At 37.6% G+C, this 13,543-nt stretch overlaps 2 long non-coding RNA genes across 2 annotated transcripts in view; one reads left to right on the top strand and one right to left on the bottom strand.

Moving 5' to 3' along the window:
- LOC119472607 overlaps window positions 1-6,246 on the top strand; it is a 30,616-nt gene extending 24,370 nt beyond the window's left edge. Inside the window, exon 3 of the long non-coding RNA XR_005201755.1 lies at window positions 6,048-6,246. This is a non-coding gene — a long non-coding RNA (uncharacterized LOC119472607). The remainder of the gene's footprint in view (window positions 1-6,047) is intronic.
- LOC119472608 overlaps window positions 1-13,543 on the bottom strand; it is a 247,208-nt gene that overhangs the window by 108,826 nt on the left and 124,839 nt on the right. The gene's annotated exons all lie outside the window — the stretch shown is intronic.

Here is a 13,543-nt window from a genome sequence, read left to right as displayed (position 1 = left end):
GATCCCATCTGTGTCTCAAACCTTTCACAGGGTATGTTTAGCAATGCTGTCCACTGAGCACTTTTGCAGATGGGAGACTGAAGTTGCTAAAGGAAGTGACTTAGACAGCTCTGCTCACCAGGAAAACCAAGAGACTAGATTTAAGGACTTCTGATTTATAGGCAAAGATTTTTTTTAATTAAATGTATATTCTTCACCCCCCAAAAAAAAGAAATGGAGGAAGAGTCAATTGATGTAGCAAACTTCTTATTTGCCCTTTTCTTTAGAAATGACTATAGATCCCTCAACCTTCGGCACCCACCACCTCGATCCATCAGCAGCTATCAAAATTGAGGCAGGAACCTCTACCAGCAAAAACCAAAATAAAACAAAACAAAACAAAAACCCCTCACTAAAGGCTTAGATCATTGTTAGAATTTTTTTAGGCAATGAAGTCTTTTAAAATTATATGCATATGATTTTTGTTAGTCATGCTATTGCACACTTTGTAGACTACAGAATTGTGTAAACATAACTGTTATATGTACTAGAAAACCAAAAAATGTGTGTGACTCACTTTATTCTGATACTTGCTTTATTGTAGTTGTCTGGAACTGGACTGCAATATCCCAGAGGTATTCCTGTATTTAATTGGGATTGGAAAATAGCTACACAGTGTTAAGAAAGCCTGTAATAAGGCGATTTGATTTAGCTTAGGAAGTCAGGAAAGGAGCCGTTGAGATCTGAAAAATAACTAGATGTTGACCAGTCAAAAAAGGGACAGATGATTATCTTTGTAGAAGGTAATCTTGTGCAAAATCCATGAGATAGAAGTTTAAGGGGTAGGAGGCAAATGGAGAGACGAACGTAGTCCACAATGCAGATGAGGCTGAAGGTGTGTGTTGGGGGAAGGTAGTGACCAAGTAGAGCCTTTCAAACCTCATGATGCAGTTATCAATTTTACAGAGAGCAATGGACAGTGGAGGAAGAACTTTAGGCTGAGGTATCACCTGACCTTCCCTGGCCTTGAGGATGGATATAGGTAGAATGTTAAGAAGGCCAGAGTCTAGGTGGGAGATGAAGATTGCTTGGATCAAGAGAGATGCGGTGCAGACAAAGAAGAAAATGGTCTTGATGATGCATTTGACATGAGCGAGGAAACATGAGTTACCAGTTATGAATTCTGGGTTTCTGGCTTGTGAGTGTGGGTTGATGTGGTTCCATTCATTGAGATGGGAAGCACTGGAAGGGGATCAGATCTTTGGGGAAGGTCATGGAATTGATTTTGGACATAAAATTATTGAGATTCCTTTGATACGTGTTTGTGAAGAGTTCAGGGAGGCAGTTAGTTATATGAGTCAGATCTTCTGAGGAGAGATGCAGCCTCAAGAGGCATGGATCCACCAAGAGTATCTGTTCTCTGTAGAAACGAATTCAAACTCGTTTTCCAGATCCAGACTCTGAGCCAGCCATGCCAACACAGGAAACCCCACTGAAGCCCTGGCTTTTTGTCTACTACCAGAAATATCCCATTGTTTGTAAGTTGGCCATTGAAAAGACCCCTCTCTACCAATGCAGGCAGGGACAAAGGCTGGGGGCCTTGGAATCGACCTTCATTTCTCTCATCTGAACGCCATTCTGGAATGAGGAATGTGTTTTCTTCCCCACTATGAAGTCGTAAGGTGCCCCTTGACCTGTTAGATGCTCATTGTTTGCCTCTCTGCTTCCTACTAGGGGACAATATAGGTTGGATGTTAAAATAACTAAAACATAGGCTTTGTAGGCAGACAATATCTGGTTGAAATCTCAATCTGTGACAAATCTAACTACTTGAAGCTTCAAATTCTTCATTAATAAGATGGAAGTGATCTTATATTCACCTAATAGTTTTGTTTTGAGGATTAAAGAAGATAATATGGGCAAAATGCTTTAGTACAGTGCTACAGTGCTGAAACATGATATGTTTTCTTTTTTGTATCTTTCTTTCCTTTTTTTTTTTTTTTGAGATGAAGTCTCGCCGTGTTTCTCAGGCTGGAGTGCAGTGGTGTGATCTTGACTTACTGCAATCTCTGCCTCCTGGGTTCAGGGGATTCTCCTGCCTCAGCCTCCCAAGTAGCTGGGATTATAAGCATGCACCACCTTGTACAGGTAATTTTGGTATTTTTAGTAGAGATGGGGTTTCACCATGTTGGCCAGGCTGGTCTCAACTCCTGACCTCCAGTGATATACCTACTGCAGCCTCCCAAAGCACTGGAATTTCAGGCATGAGCCACCATGCCTGGCCTAAAACGTGATATGTTTTCAATGAATGAAAATCATGGCTTTATTTATTCTTAATCATGCATTCTGATTTTGTGTCATGGTGACTCAATCTGAAAATTGCCATCATTAGAATTGAGGAGATGATATAAAACAAAAAGTCAATATTGTGTCTAACTGTAAATTTTTATGAAAAGAAGGAGAAAGCATATTTTAAAGACTAAATTTTTATTTGTGGAAGATTTATTAATTTCAGAATTTCATCTACAGGCTCACATGCATACAAACCTACAGGTGCACATACATGTGTCCTCCTGCACAGGAAGTTGATGGTTACAGAATCCACCTGAAGATACCAACTCCAACACAGGTCTTTGGGTCGAACCTTCAGTGGGAATTTGATAGCAGGACCACCAAGCTCTAAATGCTTTTGATGTCTCTTTTACAATATCTAAGAAGCTTACACAAATCTTTCCATTTAACTTTTTTTTTTCATTTTATAGGTGATAATTTTACTAACCAACCTCAGAATCTGTTCTGTCTTGGTTAGCTCTATTAACCATTGCACAGCCATTGCTGGGATAAGATTGATCTTTGGGAATCTCCCGAGTGTGGTACAAGGTGGTCTTAGTGTTTGTCATCCATTCTTTCCTAGTTAGGTTTCAACTTCCAATATCCGTCTGTGTTTCTAGGCAGTTTTAGAAAAAGAATTCATCAATTCTTTTTCCAGTCCTTCATGATTGATTATTAATATTGGCACAACTGTTAAATCATTATTCCCTAATCAGCCTAATATTTGGTAACATGCTTTATAAGGGTAATTGTTATTCTTAACTTTATTCTGATGATCACCAGTGATCACTGCAATAATTGTTCATGTAAAATTAAATTCAAATGGCCCCCTAACAATTTAGTGTGGACAGCATTCACAGTGGCACACAGTTATTTCTTCTTTAATTTAGTCTCTTTTGCAGAAACTCTCACCAATTAGGTATGATCTTTTCAGGTAGTAGGAGACACACATAGTATTGCTCCTTTGATTCAATTATCATTTCAAGCCAAAAAAGCCACTCAGCTACTCCTATTGCCTGGTTATACAATAGCAATTTTATTTCCTTTCTTGTATCTGCCCATTCTTCATGAAACATCCTTCAGGTAAGTGACAGAGTCTTAACCGCAGCCTATAAAAAAGAAGCAAAGCATAGCCTTCTCTAAAATTTCTAGGCCCTGAATTTAGAATCAGAGCCCTCTGGCATTTTACTTTGTACAAATTACCTGACTAGTCCAAGGCTCACCAATAAATAGGAATGAGAACAACTGTTCCTACCTCTGAGCCATGTGGAGAGTGTTCATCTGGAAAATGTAAGCTTTTCAGCCTGTGAGGTCTTGAATATCTGTAAGCTGTTATTAGTCAACTTCCTTTTAAATAAATATATCAGGAATTTAAATCACACACAGACATACACGCAAATCAATGTAATCACCATACATATTGCATTAGGTTCATGCCTAATTACCTGTATTGTTCTCCCTTTGGTCATTTTCTTCCATTGCCTCTGCTGCAGACACACATGAACTGAAAGAACATGAGGATCTTCTTGGCACATACACACATGGACTCTCCCCAGCCAGAGTTTCCCATGTAGGTTTAACTACGAAGAAATTCAGGGGAGGAAGAGAATCTGAGCTGTAATACCCTGTGGCTAGTCTAGGTTTCTGATTAGCCATTGCCTTATGCTGGTTATTTTCATTCTCATTTCTGGAGGCCTTGAGCTTATTCATTAGAATTTTCTCTTGCTATTCATTTTCTAAATGCAGCCATTTTTCTGGAATGATATTGCCTGTCAATCAAAAACAAGATACTGTTAACTATTATCAATACATTTTTTATTTCTTTTTTTCCATTCCTCTTTTCCCATGGGCTTTTAAAAAAGCATTTCCCGTTAATAATGCTTAATATTTGGATAATACTTAACACACTCTCAGGTACAGCATATTGGTTAATTTGAACCTCAAAACAACCTTACTTAATATGGCATGGAAAACAGGAATGGCTATTAGCTACTTTGTTCTTTGAATGAAGAATCTCTGTTTTCCTTCTTTGCTAGGTACTACTAGCAGAAAAGAGATTGAGATCCTCTTTGCTGACCTCAAAATAGTGTTTTTAACTGGACGTAACACTGGGCAGAATGCTTTAACTCTCCTTGTTTCTTTTTCCTCATTTACAACAAATGGGGTAGATTTGATCATCTTCAAAGTCCGTTTATCTTTAAATTGGGGTTCTATGTCATAAAATATTTATTGTGGAGTGCTGCTAATTCTAGAGCTATGAAGAGTCGTAAGGCACCCTCACTGTCTTCTAATAGCTACGATACAGCTGGAGGGGAGCGGATGCCAATGAGAAGATAAATGAAGATCCAAGTTTAATTTTCTAGGTCCTATATGACTGACATGCAAAAATAAGTGCTATAAGGGAGGAGGGAAGGTCATTATTTCTCCAAACTATTGGCAAATGGATTGACAGCTGGATCTTGAAGTTTCAAAGTAAGGGAGAAGCCCTCCCCTTAACATTGACTATAGACTGATGTAAAGAGGATTAAGAATAAAAATGGTGTCTATGGATAAAAGGAGAATATTTACATTTAAAAAGTCAGTATAATGGAAAATACATTTGTGGGGTGGGGAGCAACGTGCATCAGTTTAAAAGCTAGTATAAAACTTATCATGGAAATTTTATAATAAAGGACTTCAAGCAATTTTTTCATTTGTTTTAATATTCTGCATTTCTGGGGCATTGGATGAAAATAAAAATTAAAGCAAGTCTCTAAGCAGAAAAAGATATGCAAGGATAATGGAAAATTTGGGGAAATAGCTTTTAGGGCTGAAATTTCTGTGTGTATTTTTCCTGAGTTTAATGCTTTTAAAGATGGCGCCCTGTGAGTTACCATGACAACCTACAGGTATCATCTTTAGAAGGCTAAGGCTACAGATCTCAACTCAAAGTATTTTGTCCATACACTTTTGGAAGAAGCCTGTTGATGTACTGTAGAGGGAATGCACAAAACATGAAGCGGTCGATGCTATTATGGCCCATTTCTTTGAAATAGTATTAGCCTGGTTGAAGTTGCTTTTATAGTTTTGAAGGACCACTTCTTTCCATTTCATCATTGCCTTTAAAGTTTGAAGCATACTTCATTTTCAGCTCCTTATTGAATGTCTCTTAAGACAAGGCAAAAATAAAGGCTAAAGCTCATTTCCTGTGTTCATGATTCTTTTAAAAAGGAAAAAAGATTCAAGTGTTTTTGGTCATACTGTAATTTTGAAGTTGTTCTTTGTCCTTGAGCTGTGTTTTCTCAGGATACTATTTTTCGGAATAAATCCAGACAAAGAATTGACAACTAACTTGTAGTTATGAAGAAAAGTGTCGGAAGATACAGACGACATAAAAGATCCTTGGAACATAGTTGTTTTCTGTCAAGGCTGTAATGAGGGCGGGTACCTGGGGCAACAATACCTTTGGCAGCTGCTACACTGTAACTCACATAGCCATTGAAGTTTGGCGAATTCCTCAGACAGCGTGGGAAACTGAGATTCTTTGTTGAGTCATTGAAAATAAATATCTCCAACTGGTTCAGGCAAATGAAACCTTTAAAAGACCCTATTTCTAAAGGCACTTGTGATATTAATTGCTTAGCGTGATTTATCATATAAACAATCTAAAACTCAGATTGAGGAATTAGGTATGTCACATCAAGTAGAATGACATGAATTTGATTTTTTTCAAAGTTTTGTCCTATACCCCAACTTAGGCTGGTGAGACACTTCTTAGCATTTATGAGGACGGATTTGGATTCTGGATTTCACACTGGCAGCTGAACCTAGACAGAATAGCAGCACTGTGCAGCCATTCTCACAGTTGTTGATGGATCTCGATGCATTACTTGCCTCAGTGGTGTGGCGTTTTGTAGTTTACATCAGTGATAATCTGATGCCCTGAGGATGTCGAGTTATTTGGTGAGTTTGAAATAATTTGTTCTTGCTTTCTGTGAGGTTTCTGGTCTTCCAGTTGTGGTTGCTTTGCAATAAAAACTGAACTATGTAAACATTGAGTATTCAATACGTTTTATTTGTAAGAATCATCTTAAGTATATATTGCATAATGGCACTACAAGAACTTAATGAGAGTAGGTGAATAGCCATATTATGGCATAATTAATGAAGAGAAGAGGCTTTGCTAGGTTGTTTAACTAATGTGTCTGTTGAAGTAATTGAGCCGACTTTAATGGGCTTTGGCGTTGTCTTAGCATAAAGCAATGTCCATAAAAATTAATGGTAATGATGTTTTTTACTTATGAGAATTCACTTAACAAGTGGTTTTTCAAGAATAAATTACCTGCATCGGGCAGACTAAGCTTGTACTCATCAAAATCACTCACCCAGATAAGTGAAGGAAGGCTTAAACATTCACATTCCATTTCAAAAGTTCTTACTACTGAAAAATTTACAGAAATTGAATAAGTTAGGAAAATATGTTTGAAATAATTTCCAAAATTCAACCTGGTAAAAGTTACAATACCAAACTGTAACAGAGCTGGGTAGTATTAGGCAAAATAAAACTAGCAGCCTGTAGTCATTCTCCCTCTCTTTCTCTTTGTCTCTCTAATGACACTTCATAACAATAATTTGATACAATAGAATCATTTTGTATAAGTGACCTGACCTATCAGTTGAAGAAAAAGAAATAGAATGATGTATTGACAAAAGCAGTTTTTAATTCAGTCCAAGTTTTACTTTGAATTCTAACAGGAAACATGATTTTTACCTTGTCTGTCTTTCTAAATATTCATGAGACATATCACTTGCAATCCTGAAGTGTGTGAGCCATTTCCATTTGCCATTGGAAAACAGCAGTTCTATCCATGTGAGGGTGTTGACAGATGAACAAATGTCACTCGTGAGAAAGAAGAATGGATTAGGGATTAATGGGAAAGAGTAGGAGCACTGGTTTTGATAATAGTTAAGTTAAATCTATTTCTTTCATTTTGTTGTTTGGAATGCAGGGATGCCATGCTAACTCACTGCAGCCTCAAACTCCTTGGTTTGAGGGATCCTCCCACCGTAGCCTCTGAACCTCAGCCTCAGCTGGGACTACTGGTGCACCTCCATGCCTGGCTAATTGTTTTTATTTATTTATTTATTATAGAGGTGGAGTCTATCTTTCTATGTTGCCCAGGCTGGTCTGAAACTCCTGGCCTCAACCCATTCATCTACCTGCCTTACCAAGTGCAGGGAACACAGGTGTGAGCCACCATTCCCGGCTGAAATCAATTTCTTAATTAAAGAAATAGTGCGTATTTGTATGGAGCATGTGTGTTTACAGCTCTCCTTGAAAATAGCTTGGATTTCCTGACCAACATGGAGAAACCCCGTCTCTACTAAAAAATACAGAATTAGCTGGGTGTGGTGGTGCATGTTTGTAATCCCAGCTACTCGGGAGGCTGAGGCAGGAGAATCGTTTGAACCCAGGAGGAGGAGGTTGTGGTGAGCCAAGATCGCACCACTGAACTCCAGCCTGGCAACAAAAGTGAGANGGAAAGTATTACAAAGGGAAGGAACACATACAAAATCATCTGTTGAGCTTTTAAAATATTGATAGCTACACTTCCCCTAGATTGTCAAATCCAGATCACCTGGATGCAAAAGAGTAAAGAGGTATGTACTAAGATCCCCTTTCATGATTACACATTTGTCCATTTTCTTTTTAGTTGTACGAAATTCTGTTTTTCTACATCATGAAGGTAAGCTATTGTGTGTGTGTGTGTGTGTGTGTGTGTGTGTTGAACACCTCTAATTGCTTACCTATTTATCATGTAATATACTTTATTTCCTGCATTGAATTTTACCATATCTAACAATAGTATATTCACACCAGCTTTCTTTCAGTGTAGAATTTTTAATGATGTGTGCATTTCTAAACTTTCTATTTTTGTATGTAATTTGATTTTTAATTGACAAAAATTGCATATATTTATCCTATACAATATGAGGTTCTGAAATACATATATATATGTACATTGTGAAATGGGTCAGTAGAACTATATGTATTACCGTATGCATTATCTCACATACTTACTTTTTGTGGTGAGAACACTTAAAAATCTACTCTTTTAGCAATTTTCAAAATATAACACATTATTATTAACTATCATAACCATGGTGTACAATGGAGCTCTTGAATTTACTCCTTCTATCTAACTGAAATTTTATATTCTTTGACCATCGTCTCCTGGACTCCCCAACATCTCCCCAGTTCCCAACCCCTGGTAACCACCATTCTACTCTCTGCTTCTATGAGTTCAAACTTTTTTAGATTCCATATAGAACTGGGAGAATGCATAATTTATCTTTCTGTCCATGTCTTATTTTACTTAGAAAAATTCACTGCAGGTTAGCTTCTCCCTCTACCAATCTTTCTTCCTTTGCTTGCTCTCAAATGTTCTTCCTGAGAACACTTCCAAGAAAACTTCTCACAAGCAAAACTCCCTCAGAAGGTAATATACCTTAAGACAGCTATCACTGTAGAATTTAAAAGTAAAGTTGATGTAAAGGTATTTAATTTCATTAAAAAGAAAAATTTTCCCAGTGAGCCGAAATCGTGCCACTGCACTCCAGCCTGGCGCCTGTAGTGAGCCACGACCGCATCACTGCACTTCAACACACTGACATTGTGTCTCTTAAAAACAAACAGACAAACAAAAAACCTAAGAACAACAAAAAAGAATCCAATGGCACAGATTGTATATCTCATCTTAAACAAACAAAAGCTAATGAACTAATATAAACACATCAAAATTGATTATTTTTCTTTAACTTTGGGAACTATTGGGAGACAGAGGCAGTAGGATCACTTAAGGTCAGCAGTTCAAGACCAACCTGGCAGACACGGTGAAACCCTGTCTCTACCAAAAATACAAAAATTAGCAGGGCATGGTGGTGTGCACCTGTAATCCCAGCCACTTGGGAGCCTGAAGTGGGAGACTGGCTTGAACCTGGGAGGTGAAAGTTGCAGTGAGCCAAGTTTGCACCACTGCAATCCAGCCTGGGTGGCAGAGTAAGAGTCTGTTGGCAAAAAAAAAAAAAAAAAAAAAAAAAAAAAAAAAAAAAAAAAAAAAAAAAAAAGAAAGAAAGGAGAGAAAGAGAGAGAGAGAGAGAGAGAGAAAAGAAAAGAAAAGAGCTTAGATTTTTATTTGGAAATCTGCCTCTCCCTAATGTTTATTTGGAAATCTGGTGGAGGTGCATGGGGGAGAACAGAATGTTTGATGGAAGTCAATGAATGCTTAGCATTTCCCGCCATTCACTTGGTTCATTTTGAGCCCATGATTCAAGGCAGACCCCTCAGAATGTATGTCAGGAAGTTTGCTGTGCATGTAGCCTTGATTCTGGAAATATATATCCCCTAGAACTGCGACTCCCAATGGAGAGCTTTTGCAAGGAGTCAACACAGGAAATGGAACTTAGGAGAAGAGAAACAGAATCCTGGTAAACTCTACTGAGCCTCTGTTTTTAACCACTCTTGAGGCAATGCTTATCCCAGAAACTGAGATATAAAAACCAATATAGTTTCTTTGTTTTAAAGTTAGTTGAGTTGAGCAGCAGCTGAATAAATATTAATAGATAACGTTGCTCACTACGGCAAAATTGGAAAACAGAGAAAGGTGAAAAAATGAGTTACGATAACCTTTGATTTAATTTTGATGTATTTATTTCTGATTCTTTTTTGTTTATCTCTACAGAAACAGGGAACTACGATTACAATTCTAATGTATTTTTCCATTATTTTTCTTATCACTGCAAATACATAATAATTTTAATTTGTATTAACCTAGGATTGTTTTTACATATATAGGAATATGTCCTTCTTTTTACAAAATAAGAATCAGATTATATTAATTTTATATCCTTGCTATTCACATCAAATTTCTTTCCAAAAAGTTTGTAATAATTCTACATTCCCAACCACCTCGTCAAAACCAGACATTATCACTTCTTGCCATATCTACTAATCTAAAAGGCAAAAATGCACAAAATACTATCATATTATTATATTGGAATATATTTATTTTACGACTGAGAAGCTGAATGTTTGCTTAAATGTTTATTGACCATTTACATTTCTCCTGCTAATCATGATTCACATCACTTTTCCATTTTCTTATTGCTATTTTACTGCTTTTCTAAAAATTTGACTTTAGGCTTTTCTTTTTCAAAGTCAGTTATTGTAAATAGGTAGTGCTGCCCTGGTGGTTATTTTAGCACTTACTGGTACATCACAAATGGGGTCTTGGGACTGCCACCTGTCCTAATTCCAACCTAACTATGTAATCGATTTTTCTTTCTCAAAAGTAGTAGCTAGGCCAGGAGCGGTGGCTCATACCTGTAATCCCAGCACTTTGGGAGGCCAAGACGGGCGGATCACTTGAGGTCAGGAGTTCGAGACCAGCCTGGCCAACATGGTGAAACCCCGTCTCTACTAAAAATACAAAAATTAGCTGGGCGTGCTGGCCTGTGCCTGTAATCCTAGCTACTTGGGAGCCGGAGGCAGGAGGATTGCTTGAATCTGGGAGGTGGAAGTTGCAGTGAGCCTACATCGTGCCAGCCATTGCACTCCAGCCTGGGCAAAGTGGCGAGACTCCGTCCAAAAAAAAAAAAAAAAAAAAAAAAACCCCAAAAAAAAAAAAAAAAAAAAAAAAAAAAAAAAAAAAAAAAAAAAAAAAAAAAAAAAAAAAAAAAATTTATTTAAATTTAAAAAAAAAAAAAAAAAAAAAAAAAAAACTTGTCTATTGTTCATTATGTGACATTGTATCTCACAGATGTGATTTTATTTAAGGCACTTAGTGTAAAATCCTGCTGGGGAGTGTGACACAACTCTTTCTTCCCATAAACTGTCATCTACCAGCCTGCAACTTTATTTACTAGAAAGAATACATTCTGGTTTCTGAAAGCAGTATTTATTTTTTACAGAATCACAGCATAACACCATGTCAATTCTTACTCAAAATGTCGTTTCCTTATACTCGGATGCTAGATCATTTCCCAGGGATAAGAGTTAGGGAAACAACTTTTAAGTTCAAGTCTACAAAAGCTCTACTGTCAAAACTTGCTTTTTATTGACGAGTAAGTAAAGTTGGCAGTGTATTTTACTGCTGTGTAGTAAAGATAGATCAATATAAAAAAAAGAAGAAAGAGAAAGCTTGCTCAGTTGAAATCTTTATGATAAGCCAAAATTATTAGTTCTACTTTTCTTCTGATGATGAAATTCTAATTGCCAACAGAGACTTGGTGATTTCATGATGATAATAAAAGATTTCTCCTTTGTGACTTTCTTGACCCCACCTAATAATTAGTAATCAAAAGGATTTAAAAAGTGACATAGAGTCATTTTAGTATATATTTAGTGCTGTTCCCCCATATCTAGATGCATTAATGTGGGTTGTAACACTGTTTCTTAGTGTTAATTACTACAAAACCTGAGCCATCCGCATTACGTTTTTCTCACTATTTATTTTATGTGTTTGACTTCTTGGTCATATTTATTATAATATTTGCTAAAAGTTGCCTTTTGAAAAATTAAAAGGCACTTGTTAGGAAGAAGAACAAAATCTCTTCTGTCTCATAGTTCAAGTATAAATTTTGGCCCTGACTGGGTTAGTCTGAATTCTATCATTCTTTGGCATGTAGACACACACACACACACACACACACACACACACACACACACACAGAGCAAATATGTAATATGTACATTATATATGAAAATATATATGTGCCATTTAAAGATTTTTGAGAAATAGATAAGTAAGCCAACAATTACAATAATGTCTGAGAAATATTTATTAATTCATTGAAGGAGGAGGCATTGAGCTACATGAAGTCAAAGGAAAGAGACCTAAATGCCCATTTTCCCATCTTCTAATTGTGGCCTCAGGCCTGTGGGTTTCCTTCTGCTTTCTCCACTTCTTCATCTAGAACCACATTAGGGCCTGATTTTCCTTGAACAATCAGCAAAGAGGTAATAATAGGTTGGGAGGGCTATGGGATGGTGATACAGGCAGGGATATCCAGAAACAGCAGAGCTGTGGCCAGATGAGTACATGAATTCATGACCAGGTAAAGAGAAAGAAGGAAGGGGAAACAGCTGGGAAATCTGCTAGGAATGAAAGGGAGGAAAACCTTAGAATACCAGGGGTAGAAGAAGGGGAAGACTGGAGAGCTCTGACTCGGTGCCACACAGAAGGGGACAAAGTTTGTGCAGAGACAGCACCCCTGCCTGCTGCCTGGAGACCAGCACTGGCACAACAGAGCCTTCAACTTTCCCTTCTCCACTTACCACATTCCCAAGCTTGTGAATCCTGCCCCTCCACACATCCTACCCGCACCCTGTCCTCACCATCCTGACTACCAGTGAGACTCCAGCTTCCTCATGTCCATCTGGGGAACTTCTGAACCACAATCCTTTCTGCACTTCTCTTTCTGAAACACAAATCAGGTTATAGTGCCCCTTATTTAAAATCACTTTGGATGGGCAAAAGACTTAAATAGATATTTCTCCAAAGAAGATGCACAAATGGCAAATAAACACATGAAAAGATGCTCATCACTTACCATTAGGGAAATGCAAATAAAAACTACAATGAGATATCACTTTATACCCATAATGATGGCTACTATCAAAAAAACAGAAAATAACAAGTATTGACAAGAATATGGAGAAATTGGAACCTTTGTGCACTGGTGTTGGGAACATGAAATGATGCAGCTGCTGTGGAAAACAGGATGGTGGTTCCTCAAAAAAATTAACACAAACACCATGTAATTCAGCAATTTTACTTCTGCGTATACATCCAAAAGAATTGAAAGTACGGACTCAAATTGGTATTTGTACAGCCATGTTCTTAGAGGCATCACTCACAGTAGTTAACAGCTGGAAGCAACCCAAGCATCCATTGACAAATGAAGAAATTATAGTGTATACTTGCAACAGAATATTATTCAGCCTTCATGCCTGTAATCCCAGCACTTTGGGAGGCCGGGGTGGATTGATCACTTAAGGTCAGGAGTTTGAGACCAGCCTGGTCAACATGGTAAAATCCTGCTTCTACCAAAAATACAAAAATAAATTAGCAGGGTGTGGTGGTGCATGCTTGTAATCCCAGCTACTCTGGAGACTGAGGAAGGGAGAATTGCTTGAACTCGGGAGGTGGAAGTTACAGTGAGCCAAAAAAGTGCCACTGCACTCCAGCCTGGG

The sequence above is a fragment of the Cebus imitator genome, unplaced genomic scaffold, assembly GCF_001604975.1.
Source record: "Cebus imitator isolate Cc_AM_T3 unplaced genomic scaffold, Cebus_imitator-1.0 Scaffold108, whole genome shotgun sequence".
Lineage (NCBI taxonomy): Eukaryota > Metazoa > Chordata > Mammalia > Primates > Cebidae > Cebus > Cebus imitator.
This window is presented reverse-complemented; position numbering and strand designations above follow the sequence as displayed.